At 40.6% G+C, this 26286-nt stretch overlaps 1 protein-coding gene across 2 annotated transcripts in view; it reads left to right on the top strand.

The window, feature by feature from the left end:
• The first annotated feature begins 1479 nt into the window (after positions 1-1479).
• The window catches only part of marchf1 (membrane-associated ring finger (C3HC4) 1), a 602233-nt gene continuing 577426 nt past the window's right edge, over positions 1480-26286 (top strand). For both annotated transcript variants that reach the window (XM_063046427.1, XM_063046422.1), the window contains exon 1: positions 1480-1648. The gene's annotated coding sequence lies outside the window, so the exon portion shown is untranslated. The remainder of the gene's footprint in view (positions 1649-26286) is intronic.

Below are 26286 nucleotides of genomic sequence, written 5' to 3'. Positions count from 1 at the left end.
TGTTAGGGAAGCCATGTTTCAGGAAGAAGGAAGAGATGGCAGATAATATTAAACAAAATAAGAAATAAGGTCGCTTAGAAGAATGGGGTGAGGTGAAAAAGACTAAATGGTACAACTTGAGCAGGTGTAAATCCCTCCCCACCATTCAGAGGAGCACCTTCGCAGGAAAGTAGCCTCCACTATCAAGGATCCCCACCTCCCAGGCCATGCTCTGTTCTTGCTGCTGCCATCCGGAAGAAGGTAGAAGAGTTTCAGGACCCACGCCACCAGGTTTGGGAACAGTTATTACCCCTTAGCCATCAGGGTCTTCAACCAGTGGGGACAACTTCACTCAATTACACTCACCCCGTCACTGAACTGTTCCCACAACCTATGGGCTCACTTCCAAGGACTTGTCTTCTCATGTTCTTGACATTATTGATTTTTTTAAATTTTGTATTGGCACTGTGTGTTGTCTTTTACACATTAGTTCTTTGTCCATCCAACTGGGTGTGGCCTTTTATTGATTCTATTATGTTTCTTGGATTTTCTGAGTATGCCAGCAAAACAGATGTCAGGGTTGTAAATGGTGACACATATGTACTTAGATAATACATTTCCAGTTAACTTTGAACTTTGAGATATGGAAGGAAGTTTAAAAAGCACAATGACTTCTTACCTTTATTAGAAGCAGGGTGAGAATAAATGTCCAAAAAGTTTTTCAAAAACTCTGTAAGATATTGAGTTCCAATTAACAGAGGTAATTGTCAAAAAAACCAAATGTAATGTGGGAACCTTCATCTTCTAAAATGATTTGTTATGATCTGAAATGCAAGAGCAGTTGTAGTAGATTTAATAATATCTTTCAACAAAGATTTGTATGCAGATGTAATATAAAATTATTTATAGAATATCAATAATGGGACTGATTAGGTAATTCTACTACACAACCAAAATAATCATATTGGACTGGACAGTGCATTATTTAATGACCTGATGAAGATCTAAGAAATAAACCTTGATGTTCACTTTATTCTGTCAAAAAAAGCTTTGAACAAATCACGAATTCCATATTCTTTCTGTCAAGAGTATTCAAATGTTGTCTTCTTAAATTTTCAAGTATTGTAACCAGCTGATTGACAATATATATAGTTTTTCTGAAGGCTAGGGATAAATGGTGACAGTATGGATTAACACATAATTTTCCATGTTTCACCTACACCTCCCTTCAACCAGACCAGGTTTGTTTCATTTACTGTAGAATCAGAATAATTTGCAATAGTCTGTTCTGTTTTAATGTAATAGTTTAACGCCAGTAATATAGAAATTTCCATCAAAATTCAAACCTTTATGTTTCATTTACCTGGACGATCATAGTTCCTTTCTGCCTATCATTTTCTCTGCCATTGATTAATTCTGTCTCTGAGCATAGTAGAGAGAGAAAAAAACACTCAGTTACATCATATGACAGGAGCATAAATGACTGTAGGATCTGGAGAACGTGTGCTGGACTGTTAGGTGATGCATCATTTTACAGTTCTCGGGCTCAGCTAGTTGGTGCTTACTTGAGGAGCCTCAGCAGATTTTTCAAGCAAATCCTAACTATGCGGAGAGCCAAGACTTTCGAACGTAATACAGCAGAAATGCGTCAATAGCACTTCAATGCTGGGTAAGTACTTGTCAGGCACGATACACTTCACACACGTGAAGTTATAAATGTTTTTTTTGTTGGCTGTTAGGGATCTTATTGCTAAAGATATTGCTTGCTTTCTTGTTGGAGCAGAACACTGCAGACCCCCCCCCCCCCATGAAACCAAATGATTGATTCAGGTCATTTCTACAATAGGTGCATAAATAGGCTTAGGATTTCCATTTCTATAATCTTTTGAAACGGTGCAGAAAACGATGCCCAGAAATATAATATACGCGGACGCCTCTGAAGTGTGGTTAGAAGACCGATCTGACCCCGATTCCTACCGAGATTTCTATAGGGAGTGGTTGCTTTTGATTACAGAAATCTGTTTGCTGATGTGTGTGTGTGTGTTTGTGTGTAGTTGCGGGTTGTAGGGTGGGTTCGTAATTACTTTCAGTGTCTTGGACACAAATATTACCTTGATAACAGACCTAATTTTTCGGAAGTGGATTTAAGAATGCAATGCATGCAATTTATAACTTCATTTTAAGATTATATGATTACTTTTACAACAAGCATCTTAAAGATGGGTCCACAGTTACAATTTACCCCATCCAGTGCAATATCTTAATCTTGGAGTTGTGGGTGGTTGAACGTACTGGTATTAAATGTCTCACTGAATAGCCAATCAAGGTATGTTTACAATAGTTCTGCTTGTTAAGGAGCTAATGATGTATTTAATGACCTGAAGTCTGTGAGATTTGTTAAAGATACTCTGCAATTGCTCCGTTTCTGATACTTTAATTTTGGTTGAATGGAGGTTAATTTTAATCTTGCCGAAGGTGTGAAATGGATTATATTAAATTGGTTATGCTTTGCCTAAATTTGTAAGACTCCAGCTATCTGGAGAGCATTTTACTCATATGGTTATCTAGAGGTCGTTCTCTGAGCTTTATAGATCTGTGTTATAAGTATTGCTGTTGGTTTGTTCCTCCTGACTAGGTTAGGTACCTTTTCAAAGCAGAGGTCACATTCAGGAGCTGACACTTTTAAAGTGGAAGTTTTTAACACTGCAGTATACTGTGCATTGAAAAATTGCATTGAGTTGTCCCTATGACTGGTCTGAAATAATTGGCTACATATTCATGCATTATTTAAAATGTTAATTACTTTATCAATAATTAATAAAACAGATTAAAATTAGATGTTTTAATTGTTATTGAATGAATAATAATGTTTTGCATCTAATATTCATGATCATGTGCAGCAATGTGGAGTGGTCTCATGGAAAGTGGGGCAGTTATAGACAAATTCGTCACCTGCAACCCAATATTGCAAGTTTTGGTCATCATGGCCTTTCAGTGTTCTCTGCTATAGTTCTAGTACAACAGCATTTATAGAAAGAACCTATTACTGTACACTGTAAAACTTAATCAATCACTTCAAACAGAATTTCACTGGGGAACTTGGAGTCTTAAATGCTGAATATGTAGTTGTCTTGTGACCAGAGCCATTTTGAGTGCTGGGCCTTTTTTTTTGGGGGGGGGGTAAATGAAATTGACCAAGCATCACTGGTAACCTACAGACAGGGTGGTGTAAACATTTCAACAACTGTCTTCATGGAGCTGTAACCTTGAAAATGGAGTTGCACCTTGAGGGTCACGGTAAGATAAATGAAATCATTTGAGGGTAGACCAGAGAAGGACCAGACAGCGATCAAATTCAATTTTTTTTGTGGGGGGGTGGGGGAAGTCAGCCAGCAGCAATCTACCTGAGAATAATTGGTTAGTTTATACAGTGCCTGGTATTATTGGGCAGAAATTGCACATGCTCACATCCATTGATACCATGTCAAAGGACCATATGTGCCTTAGCAGCCTACTTTAGTTTTATAAAGGAGGTTCTGCTTGAAACAGTAGGTACTTTATGAGGTAAACTAAGTGTATGGAAACTTCCCTAAGAATGGTATACCATTATTTTCTGCCTGGTACCATCCTCTTTCCACCAGGGGGAGCCATGAATATCAACTCTATAATTATAATCTATGTAGGACTACAACTATACAATTGAAGTGCTTACTATTTCAGGTTCCATGGACTAATATATAAACAGTGGCTCGTTTAGAATATTGACAGCATGTGCTTGGAACTACAATGCTTGGAAGCTTTACAGGTACTGGCAAGCAGCTGATTGAACTAAGAACAACATGACTGCTGTGCTATGTTCAAAGTTCAAAGTGAATTTATTATCAAAGTGCCTATACGTCACCATATACAACCCTGAGATTCATTTTCTTACAGACATACACAGTAAATCCAAGAAACATGATAGAATCAATGCAAGACCATACCCAACAGAACAGACAAACAACCAATGTGCAATCATGCAAGCTGAAAAGAAATAATAATAGTAATAAATAAATATTGAGAACATGAGATCTCGCAGATTGGAGTACCATGCCAGTACTACCAGACTCAAAGACAGTTACTTTCCATAAGGAATAAGGCTGGTCAACATCTCTACCCAGTAACTTCACCACTACTTTATTATTTCCTGTCAGTCAACTTATGTAGAGTCACTTTATGCACATATGATCAATCTATATATGTGTTAGCTTTTATGTATTTATATTTATTGCCGTTTTTTATTACTATTATGCTCTTTATCTTTTGTGGGTTTTTTGTGGTGCAGCAGGTCCAGAGTAAAAATGATTTCATTCTCCTTTACACTCGTGTACAGGAAAGAAAATTAAACAATCTTGAATCTTCAGAAGATTATTTGCCACATTACAGCCTGTAAATACAGGTCATAACAACTGTTCAGAATATTATATTGTGAAATTACAACATTTTTCACAATATTTCTATCCTTTAAAATTTCCAGAAGAGCTTCCCTGTTTGAAGTTGAAGATGACAAGCATTGTGCTAATCACGGGCCAGTGTGCAGAGTTACTATGGGAATTGATTTCTTTGCAATAGCCATTTGCTGCTGATAATTTTTTAAAAAATTCTGCATTTGAATTATTTTATACAGAGTCCTCATGACATCAGCATTTTAAATATCACCTAGCTTGGTATTTTTCATCTTTTGTTAATAATATGCCGGTATGGTGCAGACAACCAGACGTGTTAATTTACTAGTATATTTATAAAATTTTGCAGTAGCTGTTACAAAAACAGATTTAATATTTGAGATCAAATACTTGCCTTGACAATGATTCTTCAACCTGAAATATTTTCTGTTTTTCTTTACATGGATTCTGCTTGACCTGCTGACATTTTCCTCTCACTTTTTGATTTTGTTTTAGGTTTTCTGCATCATTGATTTCCAAAAGTGGGGAGGTAGGTTGGGGGTTGTTGGCTGAAGTCAAACCTCCTTTCCACTGTCTTGATAGCATTAAGCTCCAAGTTGTTATGAGCACACCATGCTGCAAGACAGTTTACCTTCATTTGATAGCAGGTCACATTCTTATTAGAAACAAGCTCAACTACAGTGGTGTCATTAGCGAAATGTAGGATTTTAGTGGATTTGTCTGTGGAGGTAGTCACCTTTTATAAGGTGAGAACAGGAGGGGTGAAAAAACACATCCCTGGGGAGAGCCTGTGTTTATAGATATTGGATCGGACAAGTAGAAACCTTTCCTTACTTACTGCTTGCTTCCTTCCTGTCATAATCCACTGACATGCTGTAGGGTACAGCTAACTGGGTTATATTTGGTATGTCACCCAAGCCTCTTGCAGATTTGACTAGTTGCACCACTATCTGGTATGGAGGCTCCAATGCACAGGATCACAAGGTTGTGGACTCAGCAAGCTCCATCACAGGCTCAGCGCTCCCCACCATATTCAACAGGCAGTGCCTCAAGAAGACAGCAACCAGCATTAAAGATCCTCATCATCTAGGACATTCCTCTTCTTATTACTACTGTCAGGAAGGAGATACAGGAGCCTGAAGACACATACTCGATGGTTCAGGAACAGCTTTCTTCCCTTCTGTCATTAGAATTATGAATAACCCATGGATGCTACCTCATTATTCCTTTTTTTTTTGCACTATTCACAGTATTTATTTTATAATTAATAGTAATTTTGACTTTGCACTGTATTACTGCTGCAAATCAACAGATTTCACCATGTAAGACAGTGATAAAACTATCTGATCCCTAAATAGAACCATAGAAACTACAGCACCAAACAGGCCTTTTGGCCCTTCTTGGCTGTGCCAATCCATTTTTCTGCCTAGTCCCACTGACCTGCACCCGGACCATATCCTTCCATACACCTCTCAACCATGTACCTGTCTAAGATTTTCTTTAATGTTAAAAGTGAGCCCACATTTACCACTTTATCTGGCAGCTTATTCCACACTCCCACCCCTCTCTGTGTGAAGAAGCCTTCCCCAATGTTCCCTTTAAACTTTTCCCCCTTCACCCATAACCCATGTCTTCTGGTTTTTTTCTCCCCTTGCCTCCGTGGAAAAAGCCTGCTTGCATTCACTCTATCTACACCTATCATAATTTTATATACCTCTATCAAATCTCCCCTCATTCTTCTACGCTCCAGGGAATAAAGTCCTAACCTATTCAACCTTTCTCTGTAACTTAGTTTCTCAAGTCCCAGCAACATCTTGTAAGCCTTCTCTGCGCTCTTTCAACCTTATTAGTATCCTTCCTGTAATTTGGTGACCAAAACTGCACACGATACTCCAAATTTGGCCTCACCAATGCTTTATACAACCTCACCATAACATTCCAACTCTTATACTCAATACTTTGATTAATAAAGGCCAATGTACCAAAAGCTCTCTTTACGACCCTATCTACCTGTGACGCCACTTCTAGGGAATTTTGTATCTGTGTTCCCAGATCCCTCTGTTCCACTGCACTCCTCAGTGCCTTACCATTTACCTTGTATGTTCTACCTTGGTTTGTCCTTCCAAAGTGCAATACCTCACACTTGTCTGCCATTTTTCAGCCCATTTTTCCAGCTGGTCCAAATCCTTCTGCAAACTTTGAAAAACGTCCTCACTGTCCACTACACCTCCAATGTTTGTATCATCAGCAAACTTACTGATCCAATTTACCACATTATCATCCAGATCATTGATATAGATGACAAATAACAATGGACCCAGCACTGATCCCTGTGACACACCACTAGTAACAGGCCTCCACTCAGAGAAGCAGTCCTCCACTACCACTCTCTGGCTTCTTCCATTGAGCCAATGTCTAATCCAATTTACTACCTCTTCATGTATACCTAGCGACTGAGTCTTCCTAATTAACCTCCCATGCGAGACCTCGTCAAAGGCCTTACTGAAGTCCATGTAGACAACATCCACTGCCTTCCCTTCATCCACTTTCCTGGTAACCTCTTTGAAAAACTCTAATAAGTTGGTTAAGCATGACCTACCATGCACAAAGCCAGGCTGACTCTCCCTAATAAGTCCCTGTCTATCCAAACACTTGTAGATCCTATCTCTTCGTACTCCTTCCAATAATTTACCTTCTACCGACTGTCATGGTCCAGTCCGTGAAGTCTGCATTCCGGTTCACGGTCCGGTCCGTGGACTCAGGACTCCAGGTCTTCCTGCTGTCCCTTGTTTTGGTTGAGTTAATCATAGGCACCTGATTCCCATCTTGGGGCTTGGAATGTAAGTAGCCTTGGGGTTCAGTGTGAGCTGCTGGTTTGACTTGTCAAGATCCCCTGAGAACAACCTGCTGGTGGAAGGCTAGAGTGGCCACTTGCTATCTTTAGGCTGTGTTAGAGAACCATTGCTTCATGGAGCCTTGCTGTTGGTAGTATGCTACCTTATTCTTAGACTGAGTACATACGATGTATGGAGCACGCTGCAGAGGGTCCTGAATTTCTTGTCAGAGCATTCACAGGCAGTGAGACTGGGCCCTCACCTGTCCTCCACTACTATCCTGAACACTGGTACACTGGTACACCACCAGGTTGTGTATTGAGTCCCATATTCTACTCCCTGTTCACTTATGACTGCGTACTTGCACTTAACACCAATACCATCGTCAAATTCGCAGACAACACAACAGTGATTGGGTTGATCTCCAACAGAGATGAATCAGTGTACAGAGTGGAGGTACAGAACCTAGTAAGATGGTGCTCAGAGAACAACCTGTCTCTTAATACAGCAAAGACTAAGGAGCTAATTATCAATTTTGGAAAGTCATGGGATGATGAGTATGCACCAGTCTACATTAACGGAGACATAGTGGAGAGAGTGTCCAGTTTCAGGTTTCTGGGAATACACATCTCAGAAGACATTACATGGTCCACTAACACCACAACAATAGTTAAGAAAGTACAGCAACGCTTGTTTTTCCTCAGGACGCTGAAGAAAACCGGTCTACCTGAACAGATGCCGGTGACCTTTTACCGCTGCACGATAGAGAGCATCTTATCATACTGCATCTCTGTGTGGTATCTCGGTTGTACAGCAGCTGATAGGAAAGCACTTCAGTGGGTCATCTCTAGCACACAGAAGATCATCGGGACACAGCTCCCTGCCCTGGAGGACACCTACAGCTCTCACGGCCTAAGGAAAGCTACAAGCATCTGTAACACACACCCATGTAATCATCTGTTTGAACTTCTTCCATCTGGCAGACGTTATAAGATTTTCTATGCCCGCACTTCCAGACTGAAAAATAGCTTTTCCCCAGAGCTATAATTGTTCTGAACCAATCGATCATCATCCATAAATTTGTTATATTACTACTTTAATAGGGGTTTTATGGTTGCTGGTTGTACTGGCTGGTTACTTGATTTTATTTGTTGTTTATTTATTTTATTTGTTTTATAGCATTGAGTATTGGAGTTGCAAACTCATTTTCACTGTATTGGTGCATGACAAATTGTACTATGCAATGACAATAAAGATATTTCATTTTATTCCTGTCTACTTTAAGATCTTTTATTAAATTCTTCAGGTTTAGTAACATCTTCCTGTCTTTTATTACAGTTCCCCTTTGTAGTAAATAAATACCCAAATTTGTTGTTGTCCACAAATTTTGAAATTGTATTTGAACTCCCTGACTCTAAATTCCTGAGTTTGAATGCATCCCATCTTTTAAACATGTTTTTTTTTTCATTCTGATCCCTATCCACTCTGTTACTGATCCCTTGAATCCAGATGTTCAGATCTTAGTTGTGAATCTACCAGGCAATACCATTCTCAAAAGCTCTATGAAAATCAAAATTTATAATTCCTCTTTTATTATTTTTGTTTGACCTTTCAGTGTATATTTTACTACCTCAAATAATTTAGTTGCATTGGACTCTGTCCACACCATGCGGCCTCAGCAAAGCAGCCAACATATTCAAAGATCCCATCCACCATAAAAATTCTCCTTCTCCTCTGCTGGATTCATGTCACTTAATTTTCTTGTACTTGTTTGTATTCTTATATGATTACCGATATACAGCACTTGCAATTGTTCAGTGTTTTTTAGTGGTTGCAGTTGTGGGTATCACATTATTTGGATAGGGGCTATCTCAATGGTTAACTGTTATCTATAAAAAATAAATGGAATTAACAATCTGATATAAGAAGACCAGACCATGTTAGAAACACAGAAATATAGAAAACCTACAGCACAATACAGGCCCTTCGGCTCACAATGCTGTGCCAAACTTGTACTTACTTTAGAAATTACCTAGGTTTACGCATAGCCCTCTATTTTTCTAAGCTCCATGTACCTATCCAGGAGTCTTTTAAAGGACCCTATCGTATCCGCCTCCACCACTGGTGCCAGAAGCCCATTCCACACACTCACCACTCTCTGTGTAAAAAAAAAACTTACCCCTAACATCTCCTCTGTACCTACTTCCAAGCACCTTAAAACTGTTCCCTCTCATGCTAGCCATTTCAGCCTTGGGGAAAAAGCCAGTGACTATCAACATGATCAATGCCTCTCATCATCTTGTACACCTCTATCAGGTCACCTCTCATCCTCCGTTGCTCCAAGGAGAAAAGGCCAAGTTCACTCAACCTATTCTCATAAGGCATGCTCCCCAATCCAGGCAACATGCTTGTAAATCTCCTCTGCACTCCTTCTATGGTTTCCACATCCTGAAAGTAGTTCAGAGAGAAACATCAAACCTACACACTTACCCTCCCCCACACAAAGGGGATCCCAATCATCAACTCCTAAGCCTCCTCCCCTGCACAAAATCAGACATCCCACCCTGCAAAAACTCATTTCAGGGAGGTCGTACCATCAATTTGCGCGAGACTCATGGAACTTCCGGGAAAGGTAGGATGTCTGCAATAGAGTAGCTCCTTAGCAGCTAGCGAGCTAGTTTAAATAACGTTAGCTATGCTAATGAATGAATGAATGACACCTGTTAAACTCACCTCAACATGTCTTTTACAGTCCTAACCCACTATGGGCATAGACAAGTCACTGTTGCAAACAGTTCAGCCAGCATCACTGCATCATTTTTGACCTGTATTAGGCAGGGGTACACTTTAATGTAATCTGGGGTGACGTACGTTTTATATCTTTTTTTGGAACACTATGCCATGGCGCTCTCTCTCTCTCGCTCTCTGTCACGCACTCTCTCTCACTCTCGTGCTCACTTGCTTGCTCTTTTAAAAAAAAAAAAAAAAAAATCGATTTCCAGGATATTATATATAATTTGCGGGCATCAGGGAGCCACTATCAATATGCGGGAGATTCCCGGAACTTCCAGGAGAGGTGGGATGTCTGCAAAATGGAACAAGAACTTAGACTCCAAACCCCCATCCCACTCAAAATAACTAACAGAATGCAATAAGAACATTAAACACCAAACCCTTTCCCTCTTACAACAAAATGAAAAGGAACGGGCAGAGAACACAGAATATAAAAACCACAAGTCTGAAAAAGTCCAGTCCATAAATGCAATAGTCCAACTGATAATACAGAAACATGGTAACATCCTCCATCAAAAGAACATGACACCACTCATGTTGGATGGTCTCTTTGTCTCTTTCTCTGTCTTCACACTTGCTCTGCTTTTGCTCCTCACTAACTTCCTTTCCTGGCTTCTTCTTTGGTCTTGTAATGCTTAATCAATGATTGTAAGCAACAAGTTTTAAAGATTCTTGAATTCTGAAGAACCTCCGATCAAAAGCATCAGGATCCAACACTTCTCTCCCATAAATACCTGAAAGCATGTAGCACTAAGCTCAAGGACAACTTCCATCAGGTTGTTGTAAGACTATTAAATAGTTTCTTAGTATGGTAAGATGGAATCTCGACCTCGCAATCCACCTCCTTATGATCTTGCACATTGTTGTTTGCCTGTACCGCACTTTCTCTGTAGCTGTTAAATTTTATTCAGCATTTTGTTGTTTACCCCAATGTACTGTGTAATGATCTGATCTGTCTTAGCAGTGTACAAAGTAAACTTTTCATTGTATCTAACCACATGCAACAGAATAGAGCAATTCCAATTGCAACTTGTTTTATCATTTGTTTGTTAGTCATAGATTTGATTAAAGATTGCATAATTCTACCAAAAACTTAAAAACTAAATAACCAATAATTGTTTTGCTCTTGATTTATTTTCATTTTAAGATGTAGCATTTGATAGCCTCCATGAACTTTTCTCTAAGATTTTGCCTAAGTTTCAGCTATAACGTCTCCACTGTCACTTACCTGAATTCTTTAAGCCTCTGCAGTTAGCTGTCGGTTCTGCCTTCTAATGTGAAAAAGGGGTAGTGTTATGGACATACAACTGAGACTTAATGTAACTTGCTTAGGAACCTGCTTGACATTTCCAAAATGCAGAGCCTGGATTATTGTTTTCATATACAATGGCTTCCTAAATCTTTTTCATGAGTTTTCATTGTACTGAATGTCCTTTATTTAAAATACTCATGTTCTTGTTTCCTCTTCTATAACTAGACTTATAAGAATCAATATTCAGCTCCTTGGTGAATGAAAGGCCGAGTGAGTTGGCCTGAAATTTCCTTTGCAGGCCTCTTAAGACACTGAATTACAATTTACCCACATACTCTGATTTATTTTGTGAATATTGAGTCAAATAAGGGTGAATCTTGAGCTGTTGCACATGTCAGAGAATTCTCACTGCGGTGGATTTGCCTCCCAATGGAGAAGTCAAGTCATTTTTACTAAGCTAATAAGACACAAATCACTTTTTCAGATTGCATTTGAGATATTTGAGTTCTGGCTCAATTACGTTGCTGCATCACTGCACAAGATTGAATTAAGTTGCAGAAACTTGTAAAATTGGTCAGCTCGATCATGGTCAGCCTCCATAGTATCCAAGGTAACTTCAAGGAGCAGAGCCGTAGGAAGGCAATGTCTATCATTAAGGATCTCTACCACCGAGACATGCCCTCCTCACACTGTTACCATGGGAAAGGAGGTACAGAAGACTGAAAGCACACACACAGCTTCTTCCCCTCTGTCATCCTACTTCTAAATGGACATTGAACCCATGAACACTACCTCACTACTTCTTTACTTCTGATTTTTTGCTCTGCTTATTTTAAAACTTAACTATTTGATAGCTGTATATATACTTAATGTAACTCAATTTTTTTCTCATTTATTTATCATGTGTTTCATTGTTCTGCTGCTGTACAGCTAACAGATTTCAGGACAAATGACGCTGATATTAAACCTCATTCTGATTATGAAGGCATAACTACAGAAATAGTTTCCGCTCACATTCATTCTTTTGGGACTTTGACAAAACTCTTCAAAAGGAATAGTGTTCATTAAATGTATTTTTTAATTCCTATTAATTTATTAAGCATTGCAGAGAAGTAATTAAATATAATTAGACTTTTTTGTCTTGTAAAATCAGTTTCTTTGATTTAAAATTGCTTTTCTTAGTAGCTGATACCAAGGTAGAGTGGAAAAACTTGTATACCCCTCATACGGATTAATTCATTACTACAATGCATTGAGGTCGTACATAAAAAATCAATGACCAAATGCAGAATGAAGTGTTCAGGTAGAGCAGAAGTGTATGACACATAGATGGTAAAGTCAGAGAGATTGTGAGATTAAGAGTCCATCTTACAATTTAGTATTTTTATAGAAGTGAGGTCGAAGCTGTCCTTGAGCTTGGTGGAACGTGCCTTCTGACTTTAGTGTCTTCTGCCCATTGGGAGGGGTAGAAGAGAGAACATTAGGGGTTGTTGCAATCTTAGACTATGCTGGCTCCGTTACCAAGAGAGTGAGAAGTGTAGGGGGAATCCGTGGAGGAGAGGCTGGTTTCCGTGATGGTAGATGCATGGGTGTGGTGGTTTCAATGGAAAGCTTGGATGAGTTAGAAAAGAGTCTGGACACAACATCATGAGTGTACAGAGAGAAGAACAGGGGGTTAATGATGCAACCCTGCGGAGCAGCAGTGTTTAGAATAATCATGACAGAGGCGTTGCTGCTCATCCTTACAGATTGTGGTCTGTTGGTAAGGAAGTCAAGGATCCAATGCAAATAGAAATGTCGGGTTTCAGGTTCAGGAGTCTAGTAGTTGGAGTTTGATTAATATGGTGAATTTTAACATGCTTATTTTATTCTGATGTTCCTATATTCAGCTCTTTTGGTCAAACTTTTTGATTCACAATAGATTTGCATTCAGTGATGTGCAAATAAGATTGCGGGAATTTTTGGGAGGAGAGCAACATTTTTAATATTTGATATATACGAGGGGTGATTGATAAGTTCATGGCCTAAGGTGGAAGGAGATGAGTTATTAACTTCAAGCTTTCTGCATAATCACTCAAAGAGTTGACCTGCATGTGCATTTACTGAGAGCTGTATAACTCATCGCCTTCTACCTTAGGCCACGGACTTATCAATCACCCCTGCTGTGGACACTTTTTGGAGGTCCAAGATCCGTATGCTCCACAACCGCTGGACTAAGTGTGTAAATGTAGGTGGGGACTATGTTGAAAAATAAATGTGCTAAGTTTTCTAAAATTGACTCCTTCTACCTCAGGCCACGAACTTATCAATCACCCTTCGTTTATCATCATTGTTGATCCATTTCGCTCTCAGCATCATTCCCCTGCCTTCTCCCTGTAAACTTTAATGCCCTGACTAATCAAGAGCCAATCAATCTTTACCTTAAGTACATCCAATGACCTGGCCTCCATGGAGGTCTGTGGCAATGAATTGCACAGATTCACTACCCTCTGGCTGAAGAAATTCCTTCCCATGTCCACTTCAATGGAAGTCCTCTATTCTGAGGTTGTGCCCTCTTGTTCTAAACTCTCCTACATCAACTCTATAGAGGCTTGTTAATACTCAATTGATTTCAATTCGATTTAGTTTATTTTTTTCCCCCTAGTTCTTCTAAATTCCAGTGAGTACAGGCCCAGAGCCACCAATCGGTCCTCATACGATAACCCTTTCCTTCCCGTAATCATTCTTGTAAACCTCTTCTGAACCCTCTCCAATGTCAGCACATCCTTTCTTAAATAAGGGGCTCAAAACTGTTCACAGTACTTCAAGTGAAGTCTCACCAGTACCTTATAAAGCTTCAGTATTACATTCTTGCTTTTATATTCTCATCCTCTCGAAATGAATGCTAACATTATGTTTGCCTTCCTCGTCACTGACATAGCCTGAAAATTAACCTTAAGGGAACCCTGCGTGTGGACTCCCAAGTCCCTTTGCACCTTGGATTTTCTAATTTCCTCCCTGTTTAGAAAATGGAATAAAAGCATAGAATTCCTTCCAAAGTACATGACCATATACTTCCCGACACTGTATTCCATCTGCTACTTCTTTGCCCATTCTCTTAATCTGTCTAAGTTCTTCTGCAGCCTCTCTCCTTCTTCAACTACACCTACCCCTCCACCTATCTTAGTATCGTCTGCAAACTTGGCCACAAAGCTATCATCATCCAAATCATTGACATGCAAAGGAAAAAGTAGCGGTACAACCACAGACCCTTGTGGAACACCACTAGTCACTGCCAGCTAATCAGAAAATGCGCCATTTATTCTCACTCTTTGTCTCCTGCCAATCTGCCAACTCTCTATCCATACTAGAATCTTTCCTGTAATGCCATGGGTTCTTAACTTGTTAAGCAACCTCATGTATGGCACCTTCTGAGAATCCAAGTACACAGCATCCACCCATTCTTATTTCTTTATCCTACTTGTTACTTCTTCAAAGAATCCCAACATATTTTTCAGGCAAGACTTTCCCTTAAAGGTATAATGATGATTTTGGTCTATTTTATCATGTGCCTCCAAGTACCCCAAAAACACATCCTTAAAAATCTACTCCAACATCTTCCCAACCATTGAGGTCAGGTTAACTTGCCTATAATGTCCTTCCTTCTGCCTGCCACTCTTCTTGGAGAATGGAGTAATATTTGCAATTTTCCTGTACCATGCCAGAATCTATTGATTCTTAAAAGGTAATTACTAATGCCTCCACAATCTCTTTAGTTACCTCTTTCAGAGCCCTGTGACTTATCTACCTTCATACCTTTCAGTTTTCCAATCACCTCCTTCCTAGTACTAGCAACTGTACTCACTTCAGCCTTCTGACACTCTCGAACCCTCAGCATACTTCTAGTATCTTTCACAGTGAAGATTTATGCAAAATACCTGTTCACTTCCTTCTCCCCCTCCCCCTCCCACTTTCAAATCTCTTACTAACTCTTCCTTCAGTTAGTCCTGACGAAGGGTCTCGGCCCGAAACGTCGACTGTACCTCTTCCTAGAGATGCTGCCTGGCCTGCTGCGTTCACCAGCAACTTTGATGTGTGTTGCTTGAATTTCCAGCATCTGCAGAATTCCTGTTGTTCACTTCCTTTGCCATTTCCTTGTCCCCCATTACTACCTCTCCAGTATCATTTCCCAGCCATCCAATATGTATTCTCGCCTCTCATTTATTCCTTATATATCTGAAAAAACTGTTTGCTATCTCCTATGATATTGTTGGCTAGCTTATCTTCATATTTCATCTTTTCCCCCCATGGCTTTTTTAGTTGCCTTCTGTTCATTTTTAAAAGTTTCTCAAACCTCTAGCTTCCCGCTAATTTTTACTCTATGTCCTCTCTTAGATTAGATTAGATTAGATTATGAGGACATGCAGTCCTCTTTCATTGTCATTTAGTAGTGCGTGCATTAAGAAATGATACAATGTTCCTTCAGAATGATATCACAGAAACACAAGACAAATCAAGACTGAAAAACTGACAAAAACCACATAATTATAACATGTAGATACAACAGTGCAAAGCAATACCGTAATTTGATAAAGAACAGACCATGGGCACGGTAAAAAAAAAGTCGCCAAGTCTCTTGAAAGTCTCATCATCTCGTGCAGACGGTAGAAGGAAGAAAAAAACTCTCTCTGCCATGAACCTCCAGCACCGCAAACTTGCCGATGCAGCATCCTGGAAGCACCCAACCACAGCTGACTCTTGAGTCCGTCCGAAAACTTTGAGCCTCCGACCAGGCCTCCGACACCGAGCACCATCTCTGCCGAGCGCTTTGACCCCGGTCCTGGCAACAGGCAATAGGCAAAGCCGATGATTTGGTGCCTTCCCCTCCGGAGATTCTCAATCACACAGTAGCAGCGGCAGCTCTTTGGCTTTTATGTTGGCTTTGACTTCCCTTGTCAGCCGCAGTTACTTCATCCAGTCTTTAGAATACTTATTCTGATTTTAGATGTATCTAATCTGTGCCTTCCAAATTGCTCCTGGGAACTCCAGTCATTGCTGCAAGTGTCCCCTTTCAGTCAGCTTTGGCCAGTTCCTATCTCATGTCTCTGTAATTCCGTTTACTCCACTGTAATACAGAAACATCTGACTTTAGCTTCTCCCTCTGAAGTTGAAGGGTGAATTCTATCATATTATGATCACTGCTTCCTAAGTGTTCCTTTACCTTAACCTCCCTAAACAAATCTAGTTCATTACACAACACCCAATCCAGAACAGCTGATCCCCAGGTGGGCTCAACCACAAGCTACTCTAAAAAGCCATCTTGTAGGCATTCTACAAATTCTCTCTCTTAGGATCCAGCACCAACTTGATTTCCCAATCTACCTGCAAATTGAAATCCCCCATGACCATCGTAACATTGCCCTTTTGACATGCCTTTTCTAACTCCCTTTGTAATTTGTAGCCCATATCCTGGCTACTGTTTGGAGGCCTGTATATAACTCCCATCAAGATCTTTTTACCCTTGTAGTTTCTTAACTCTACTTCCAAAGATTCTACATCTTCCAAACCAATGTCACCTCTTTCTAAGCATTTGATTTAATTTTTCACCAACAGAGCCTTGCCACCCTTTTCCCCTACCTGCCTGTCCTTTTGATATGGTATGTATCCTTGGATGTTAAGCTCCCAACTATAATCTTCTTTTGACTCAGTGAATCCAATAACATCAACACCTGCCAATCTCTGCAAGATCTACCTTATTCTGTATAGTGTGTGCATTCAGATACAACATCTTCAGTCTTGTATTCATTGCCCTTTCTGATTTTTTTTCCACTTTTACACTGCAACCCATCCCACTGACTGCAACTTTGCCCTATCATTTGCCTTTCCTTCCTGACAGTCTCACTACACACTGCCTCTGCTTGTAAGCCAACTGCCCTATCCTCAGTCCTATCACCCTGTTTCACATCCACTTACCAAATTAGCTCTCCCAATAGCTCTAGCAAACCTGCAGTTGTTCAAGACAGAAACCCTGCCCAGCCACATGAATTGGCTACTATAAGAAAATATTTGTCATTGTTGACCATACAATAAATAATTATGTGAAATAGTTTTATATTTAATATTGATGTACAATTTTAAAAACTCCCATTCCTCACTCAGATCCCCTACCACTATGTATTTCCAGCCTTTGGGACCAATTATTTGAATAATGGTGACTTTGTAGTTATAATTGTGGAATATTAGCATTTTAAAATGAACTCCTATACACAGAAGTCTTATTTTACTTGATAGCTAATCACATGAGCATAATATCTTTAGCATTCAATACCCGTTTCAGAATTCTCGCCTTCACGTCCACTGGTGAATAATGATCTTCTCAGTATTCCCTTACTCTGGAGTGATTCTGTGTCATTATCCAAAGTACAGATGTGTGCAATGTAAGCTTGTATGCATCAGTTGTGATGCAGATCTAATTTGGATTTCAATTCAGACAAAGCTCAGCGTGCTTGCATTTGGATCTAAACGTGCTCCTTTAATCAGTTATTTATTGCTTCTTCAGTTTCTAGCATGAGCGGATAAATTGATTAATCTATGTATTTCATGTGTTGGTGTAGCCCTAGTAGTCAATGTGAACCAATTATAACTGTAAAAGTCGTCATATCTGATGTCTTGCAATGTCTTTCTGTACCTTGTGCATATCTCATTGCTTGCATCAATTTAACCAGGAAATTGTTTTAAGTGTGTTTACTGAGATTATAATGCTATCTGTGACTACATTATGAGTGCTAAAATGTTCTGGGGAAAAAATGAATGGAAAGCCACTGCACATACAGGTGCCCACACATCCAACCTGCACCTGTACTGTTCACTTCTCTTCTGTCTACATTGTAACAAGGTGCTGCAAACATTACCCGTGTTTATTTTTAAATGTAAATTGCATGCTGGGTTAGGGAATCTCCTCTGCTGCCTGTACGTTCCCCACCTGACTGTGTGGGTTTCCTGCGGGCTCCCTGGTTTCCTCCCACACTCCAAAGACTTATCAGTTGGTGGGTCAGTCTGTCATTGTGAATTGTCCTGTGATTAGGCTCAGATTGATTTGGGGGATTGCTGGGTAGCACAGCTCTAAGGGCTGAAGGGCCTGTTCCCTAAAACCCTCACTAATTTTTTATAGATGCACCGTAGAAAGCATTCTTCGGGTGCATCACAACCTGGTATGGAAGTTGTCCTGTCCAAGACCGGAAGAAGCTGCAGAAGATCGTGAACACGGCGCAGCACATCACACAAACCAATCTTCCATCCTTGGACTCACTTTACACGGCAGGCTGTCGGAGCAGTGCTGCCAGGATAATCAAGGACACGACCCACCCAGCCAACACACTTTTCGTCCTTCTTCCCTCCGGGAGAAGGCTCAAGAGCTTGAAGACTTGTACGGCCAGATTTGGGAACAGCTTCTTTCCAACTGTGATAAGACTGCTGAACGGATCCCGACCCGGATCTGGGCCGTACCCTCCAAATATCCGGACCTGCCTCTCGGTGTTTTTGCACCACCTTAGTTTCCATTTTTCTATTTCCTATTTATGATTTATAATTTAAATTTTTAATATTTACTATCGATTTGTAATCAAGGGAGCAGGAAGCGCAGAATCAAATATCACTGTAATGATTGTATGTTCTAGTATCAATTGTTTGGTGACAATAAAGCATAAAGTATATTCCGCGCTGTATGTCAATAAATAAATAAATAAATAAATTCAAGCTTGCTCTCTCCTAACTCACATCTTTGTGCAATATATTCTGACATATTGTGTGCAGGGAGTTTTTGATGTTTTTCTAAATATGCCTAAAATGTAAGGATCTGTGTACAAATTGTGAAAGTGATGTCAGCTGAAGAAAGTTCAGATGAGAGAAGAAATGGAAGGTGACAAGATCTGGCTATTTTCATTACATCTTGGAAAACTAACTAGCGATCCTTTTTAGATATGCAGTATTTCCAGCTTAATTAACGATTATGAAACTAGCATTTTTGTGAAAGCAAGAAGAGTAGGTTTTACATCAGTTGATGCTTTTAAGTCAAGCTATTAATATAGAGGCCGTTCTATGCAAGATAAAAAGTGTTGCCCAGACTAATTGCACCTTCCATGTATGGTCCATATCCCTGCAGGATAAACTGTAGCTCTTCAAATACCATTTATTGTACTTGAATACAAATAGAAACATACAAATAGAAACATAGAAAATAGGTGCAGGAGTAGGCCATTCGGCCCTTCGAGCCTGCATCGCCATTCAGTATGATCACGGCTGACCATCCAACTCAGAACGCTGTACCTGCTTTCTCTCCATACCCCCTGATCCCTTTAGTCACAAGGGCCATATCTAACTCCCTCTTAAATATAGCTAATGAACTGGCCTCAACTGTTTCCTGTGGCAGAGAATTCCACAGATTCACCACTCTCTGTGTGAAGAAGTTTTTCCTAATCTCGGTCCTAAGAGGCTTCCCCTTTATCCTTAAACTGTGACCCCTCGTTCTGGACTTCCCCAACATCGGGAACAATCTTCCTGCATCTAGCCTGTCCAATCCCTTTAGGATTTTATACGTTTCAATCAGATCCCCCCCTCAATCTTCTAAATTCCAGCGAGTATAGGTCTAGTCAATTCAGTCTTCCTTCATATGAAAGTCCTGCCATCTCAGGAATCAATCTGGTGAACCTTCTTTGTATTCCCTCTATGGCAAGAATGTCTTTCCTCAGATTAGGGGAACAAAACTGCACACCACACTCCAGGTGTGGTCTCACCAAGGTCTTGTGCAACTGCAGTAGTACCTCCCTGCTCCTGTACTCGAATCCTCTTGCTATGAATGCCAGCATACCATTCGCCTTTTTCACCGCCTGCTGTACCTGCATGCCCACTTTCAGTGACTGGTGTACAATGACACCCAGGTCTCGTTGCACCTTCCCTTTTCCTAATCGGCCACCGTTCAGATAATAATCTGTTTTCCTGTTCTTGCCACCAAAGTGGATAACCTCACATTTATCCACATTAAATTGCATCTGCCATGAATTTGCCCACTCACCTAACCTATCCAAGTCACCCTGCATCCTCTTAGCATCCTCCTCACTGCTAACACTGCCACCCAGCTTCGTGTCATCCGCAAACTTGGAGATGCTGCATTTAATTCCCTCATCCAAGTAATTAATATATATTGTAAACAACTGGGGTCCCAGCACTGAGCCTTGCGGTACCCCACTAGTCACCGCCTGCCATTCTGAAAAGGTCCCGTTTATTCCCACTCTTTGCTTCCTGTCTGCTAACCAATTCTCCACCCACACCAATACCTTACCCCCAATACCGTGTGCTTTAAGTTTGCACACTAATCTTCTGTGTGGGACCTTGTCAAAAACCTTTTGAAAATCCAAATATACCACATCCACTGGTTTTCCCCTATCCACTCTACTAGTTACATGCTCAAAATTTCTATAAGATTCGTCAGACATAATTTTCCTTTCACAAATCCATGCTGACTTTGTCCGATGATTTCACCGCTTTCCAAATGTGCTGTTATCACATCCTTGATGACTGACTCCAGCAGTTTCCCCACCACCGACGTTAGGCTAACCGGTCTAGAATTCCCCGGTTTCTCTCTCCCTCCTTTTTTAAAAAGTGGGGCTACATTAGCCACCCTCCAATCCTCAGGAACTAATCCAGAATCTAAAGAGTTTTGAAAAATTATCACTAATGCATCCACTATTTCTTGGGCTACTTCCTTAAGCACTCTGGGATGCAGACCATCTGGCCCTGGGGATTTATCTGCCTTTAATCCCTTCAATTTACCTAACACCACTTCCCTACTAACATGTATTTCCCTCAGTTCCTCCATCTCACTAGACCCTCGGTCCCCTAATATTTCCGGAAGATTATTTATGTCCTCCTTGATGAAGACAGAACCAAAGTAGTTATTCAATTGTTCCGCCATGTCCCTGTTCCCCATGATTAATTCACCTGTTTCTGACTGTAAGGAACCTACATTTGTCTTAACCAATCTTTTTCTTTTCACATATCTATAAAAGCTTTTACAGTCAGTTTTTATATTCCCTGCCAGCTTTGTCTCATAATCTTTTTTCCCTTTCCTAATTAAGCCCTTTGTCCTCCTCTGCTGAACTCTGAATTTCTCCCAGTCCTCAGGTGTGCCGTGTTTTCTGGCTAATTTGTATGCTTCTTCTTTGGAATTGATACTATCCCTAATTTCCCTTGTCAGCCACGGGTGCACTACCTTTCCTGGTTTATTCTTTTGCCAAACTGGGATGAACGATTGTTGTAGTTCATCCATGCGATCTTTAAATGCTTGCCATTGCATATCCACCGTCACCCCTTTAAGTATCATTTGCTAGTCTGTCTTAGCTAATTCACGTCTCATACCTTCAAAGTTACCCTTCTTTACATAGAAACATAGAAAATAGGTGCAGGAGTAGGCCATTCGGCCCTTCGAGCCTGCACCACCATTTATTATGATCATGGCTGATAATCCAACTCAGAACCCGCCCCAGCCTTCCCTCCATACCCCCTGACCCCTGTAGCCACAAGGGCCATATCTAACTCCCTCTTAAACATAGCCAATGAACTGGCCTCAACAGTTTCCTGTGGCAGAGAATTCCACAGATTCACCACTCTCTGTGTGAAGAAGTTTTTCCTAATCTCGGTCCTAAAAGGCTTCCCCTCTATCCTCAAACTGTGACCCCTCGTTCTGGACTTCCCCAACATCGGGAACAATCTTGCTGCATCTAGCCTGTCCAATCCCTTTAGGATCTTATACGTTTCAATCAGATCCCCCCTCAATCTTCTAAATTCCAACGAGTACAAGCCCAGTTCATCCAGTCTTTCTTCATATGAAAGTCCTGCCATCCCAGGAATCAATCTGGTGATCATTCTTTGTACTCCCTCTATGGCAAAGATGTCTTTCCTCAGATTAGGGGACCAAAACTGCACACAATACTCCAGGTGTGGTCTCACCAAGGCCTTGTACAACTGCAGTAGTACCTCCCTGCTCCTGTACTCGAATCCTCTCACTATAAATGCCAGCATACCATTCGCCTTTTTCACCGCCTGCTGTACCTGCATGCCCACTTTCAATGACTGGTGTATAATGACACCCAGGTCTCGTTGCACCTCCCCTTTTCCTAATCGGCCACCATTCAGATAATAATCTGTTTTCCTATTTTTGCCACCAAAGTGGATAACTTCACATTTATCCACATTAAATTGCATCTGTCATGAGTTTGCCCACTCACCCAACCTATCCAAGTCACCCTGCATCCTCTTAGCATCCTCCTCACTGCTAACACTGCCACCCAGCTTCGTGTCATCCGCAAACTTGGAGATGCTGCATTTAATTCCCTCATCCAAGTAATTAATATATATTGTAAACAACTGGAGTCCCAGCACTGAGCCTTGCGGTACCCCACTAGTCACCGCCTGCCATTCTGAAAAGGTCCCGTTTATTCCCACTCTTTGCTTCCTGTCTGCTAACCAATTCTCCACCCACACCAATACCTTACCCCCAATACCGTGTGCTTTAAGTTTGCACACTAATCTCCTGTGTGGGACCTTGTCAAAAGCCTTTTGAAAATCCAAATATACCACATCCACTGGTTCTCCCCTATCCACTCTACTAGTTACATCCTCAAAAAATTCTATGAGATTCGTCAGACATGATTTTCCTTTCACAAATCCATGCTGACTTTGTCCGATCATTTCACCGCTTTCCAAATGTGCTGTTATCACATCCTTGATAACTGACTCCAGCAGTTTCCCCACCACCGACGTTAGGCTAACCGGTCTATAATTCCCCGGTTTCTCTCTCCCTCCTTTTTTAAAAAGTGGGGTTACATTAGCCACCCTCCAATCCTCAGGAACTAGTCCAGAATCTAACGAGTTTTGAAAAATTATCACTAATGCATCCACTATTTCTTGGGCTACTTCCTTAAGCACTCTAGGATGCAGACCATCTGGCCCTGGGGATTTATCTGCCTTCAATCCCTTCAATTTACCTAACACCACTTCCCTACTAACATGTATTTCACTCAGTTCCTCCATCTCACTGGACCCTCTGTCCCTTACTATTTCTGGAAGATTATTTATGTCCTCCTTAGTGAAGACAGAACCAAAGTAATTATTCAATTGGTCTGCCATGTCCTTGCTCCCCATAATCAATTCACCTGTTTCTGTCTGCAGGGGACCTACATTTGTCTTTACCAGTCTTTTCCTTTTTACGTATCTATAAAAGCTTTTACAGTCCGTTTTTCTGTTCCCCGCTAGTTTTCTCTCATAATCTTTTTTCCCCTTCCTAATTAAGCCCTTTGTCCTCCTCTGCTGAACTCTGAATTTCTCCCAGTCCTCAGGTGAGCCACTTTCTCTGGCTAATTTGTATGCTACTTCTTTGGAATTGATACTATCCCTAATTTCTCTTGTCAGCCACGGGTGCACTACCTTCCTTAATTTATTCTTTTGCCAAACTGGGATGAACAATTGTTGTAGTTCATCCATGCAACCTTTAAATGCTTGCCATTGCATATCCACCGTCAATCCTTTAAGTGTCATTTGCCAGTCTATCTTAGCTAATTCACGTCTCATACCTTCAAAGTTACCCCTCTTTAAGTTCAGAACCTTTGTTTCTGAATTAACTATGTCACTCTCCATCTTAATGAAGAATTCCACCATATTATGGTCACTCTTACCCAAGGGGCCTCGCACGACAAGATTGCTAACTAACCATGCCTCATTGCTCAAAACCCAGTCTAGAATAGCCTGCTCTCTAGTTGGTTCCTCGACATGTTGGTTCAGAAATCCATCCCGCATACATTCTAAGAAATCCTCTTCCTCAGCACCCTTGCCAATTTGGTTCACCCAATCTATATGTAGATTGAAGTCACCCATTATAACTGCTGTTCCTTTATTGCACACATTTCTAATTTCCTGTTTAATGCTATCCCCAACCTCACTACTACTGTTAGGTGACCTGTACACAATTCCCACCAGTGTTTTCTGCCCCTTAGTGTTATGCAGCTGTACCCATATCGATTCCACATCCTCCCAGTTAATGTCCTTCCTTTCTATTGCGTTAATCTCCTCTCTAACCAGCAATGCTACCCCACCTCCTTTTCTCTTATGTCTATCCCTCCTGAATATTGAATATCCCTGAATGTTGAGCTCCCATCCTTGGTCACCTTGGAGCCATGTCTCTGTGATCCCAACTATATCATATTCATTAATAACTATCTGCACATTCAATTCATCCACCTTGTTATGAATGCTCCTTGCATTGACACACAAAGCCTTCAGGCTTGTTTTTACAACACTCTTAGCTCTTATACAATTAGGTTGAAAATTGGTGCTTTTTGATTTTTGTCCTGGATTTGCCTGCCTGCCACTTTTACTTTTCACCTCACTACTTTTTGCTTCTACCCTCATTTTGCACCCCTCTGTCTCTCTGCACTTGTTCCCATCCCCCTGCCACATTAGTTTAAATCCTCCTGAACAACAGTAGCAAACGCTCCCCCTAGGACATTGGTTCCAGTCCAGCCCAGGTGCAGACCGTCCTGTTTGTACTGGTCCCACCTCCTCCAGAACTGGTTCCAATGCCCCACAAATTTGAATCCCTCCCCCTTGCACCATTTTTCAAGCCACGTATTCATCTGATATATCCTCCTATTTCTACTCTGACTAGCATGTGGCACTGGTAGTAATCCAGAGATTATTACCTTTGTGGTCCTACTTTTTAGTTTATCTCCTAATTCCCTAAATTCACCTTGTAGGACCTCATCCCGTTTTTTACTTATATTGTTGGTACCTATGTGCACCACGACCACTGGCTGTTCACCCTCCCACTCCAAAATGTCCTGCAGCCGCTCAGAGACATCCTTGACCCTTGCACTAGAGAGGCAACAAATCTCAAAATGCATTATCTCTCACTTCTCTGGATTCAAATTTCTAAGTAAATTTATTATCTAAGTACAGATACATCACCATACACAATTCTGCAAGTAATGATTTTGCAGGCATTCACAGTAAATACAAAGAAACAAAAAAACAAGCATAATAATAAAAAAATAATACATATCGAGAAGATAAGATGAAGATTCCATGAAAATGAGCTCATAGGTTATTGGAATAGTTCAGATTTGGGGTGATTGACATTGAGTGAAGTTATCCACTAGTTCAAGAGCTTGATGGTTGAGGGGTAATAACTGTTACTGAACTTGGTTGGTGTGGGCCTAAGGCTGCTGTACCTATTTCCTGATGGCAGCAGTGAGAAGAGAGCATGGCCTGGATGGTGGGGGTTCCTGATGATGGATGCTGCTTTCCTGCATGTAAACGTGCTCCTTGGTGGGAAGGATTTTAGCTGTGAGGAATTGGGCTGCATCCACTTCTTTTTGTAGGCTTCCCTGCTCAAGAATATTGGTGTTCCCATACCAGGCCGTGGTGCAGCCAGTCAATAGACTCTCCATTGCACACCTATAGAAGTTTGTCAAAGTTTTAGGTGACATGCAGAATCTTCACAAACTTCTAAGAAAGTAGAGGTGCCGCTGTGATTTCTTTGTAATGGCGTTTATGTGCTGGATCCAGGATAGATCCCCTGAAATGATAATGTATGTTTCACAAATAAACCAAAGTGAGGTGCTTTATGTTTAATGAAATCCATAGCTTATTTTATTATTTTAAATAATCAGATGATCTAAATCTTCCTACTATCTAAAACTTCCCCCTTTGCTATCATCCACACAGCTATTTTGTTTTTGTATCATTTGCCTAACTTTTTTCGTTACTTAAGGCTAAATTGTTAATATATACTGTGAAAAACAAGATAATGAGCACTGAACATTGTGGATCCACACTTGGCACAATCTTCCTGTCAGAAAATCGCCTGTCGATCTTTACCCTTTGTTTCTTGCCACGGAGCCAATTTTAGATCCAATTTGTCACCTTCACTTCAAACCTGTGGGGAATTTGCTTT

Source organism: Mobula hypostoma, chromosome 4, assembly GCF_963921235.1.
Source record: "Mobula hypostoma chromosome 4, sMobHyp1.1, whole genome shotgun sequence".
Lineage (NCBI taxonomy): Eukaryota > Metazoa > Chordata > Chondrichthyes > Myliobatiformes > Myliobatidae > Mobula > Mobula hypostoma.
This window is presented reverse-complemented; position numbering and strand designations above follow the sequence as displayed.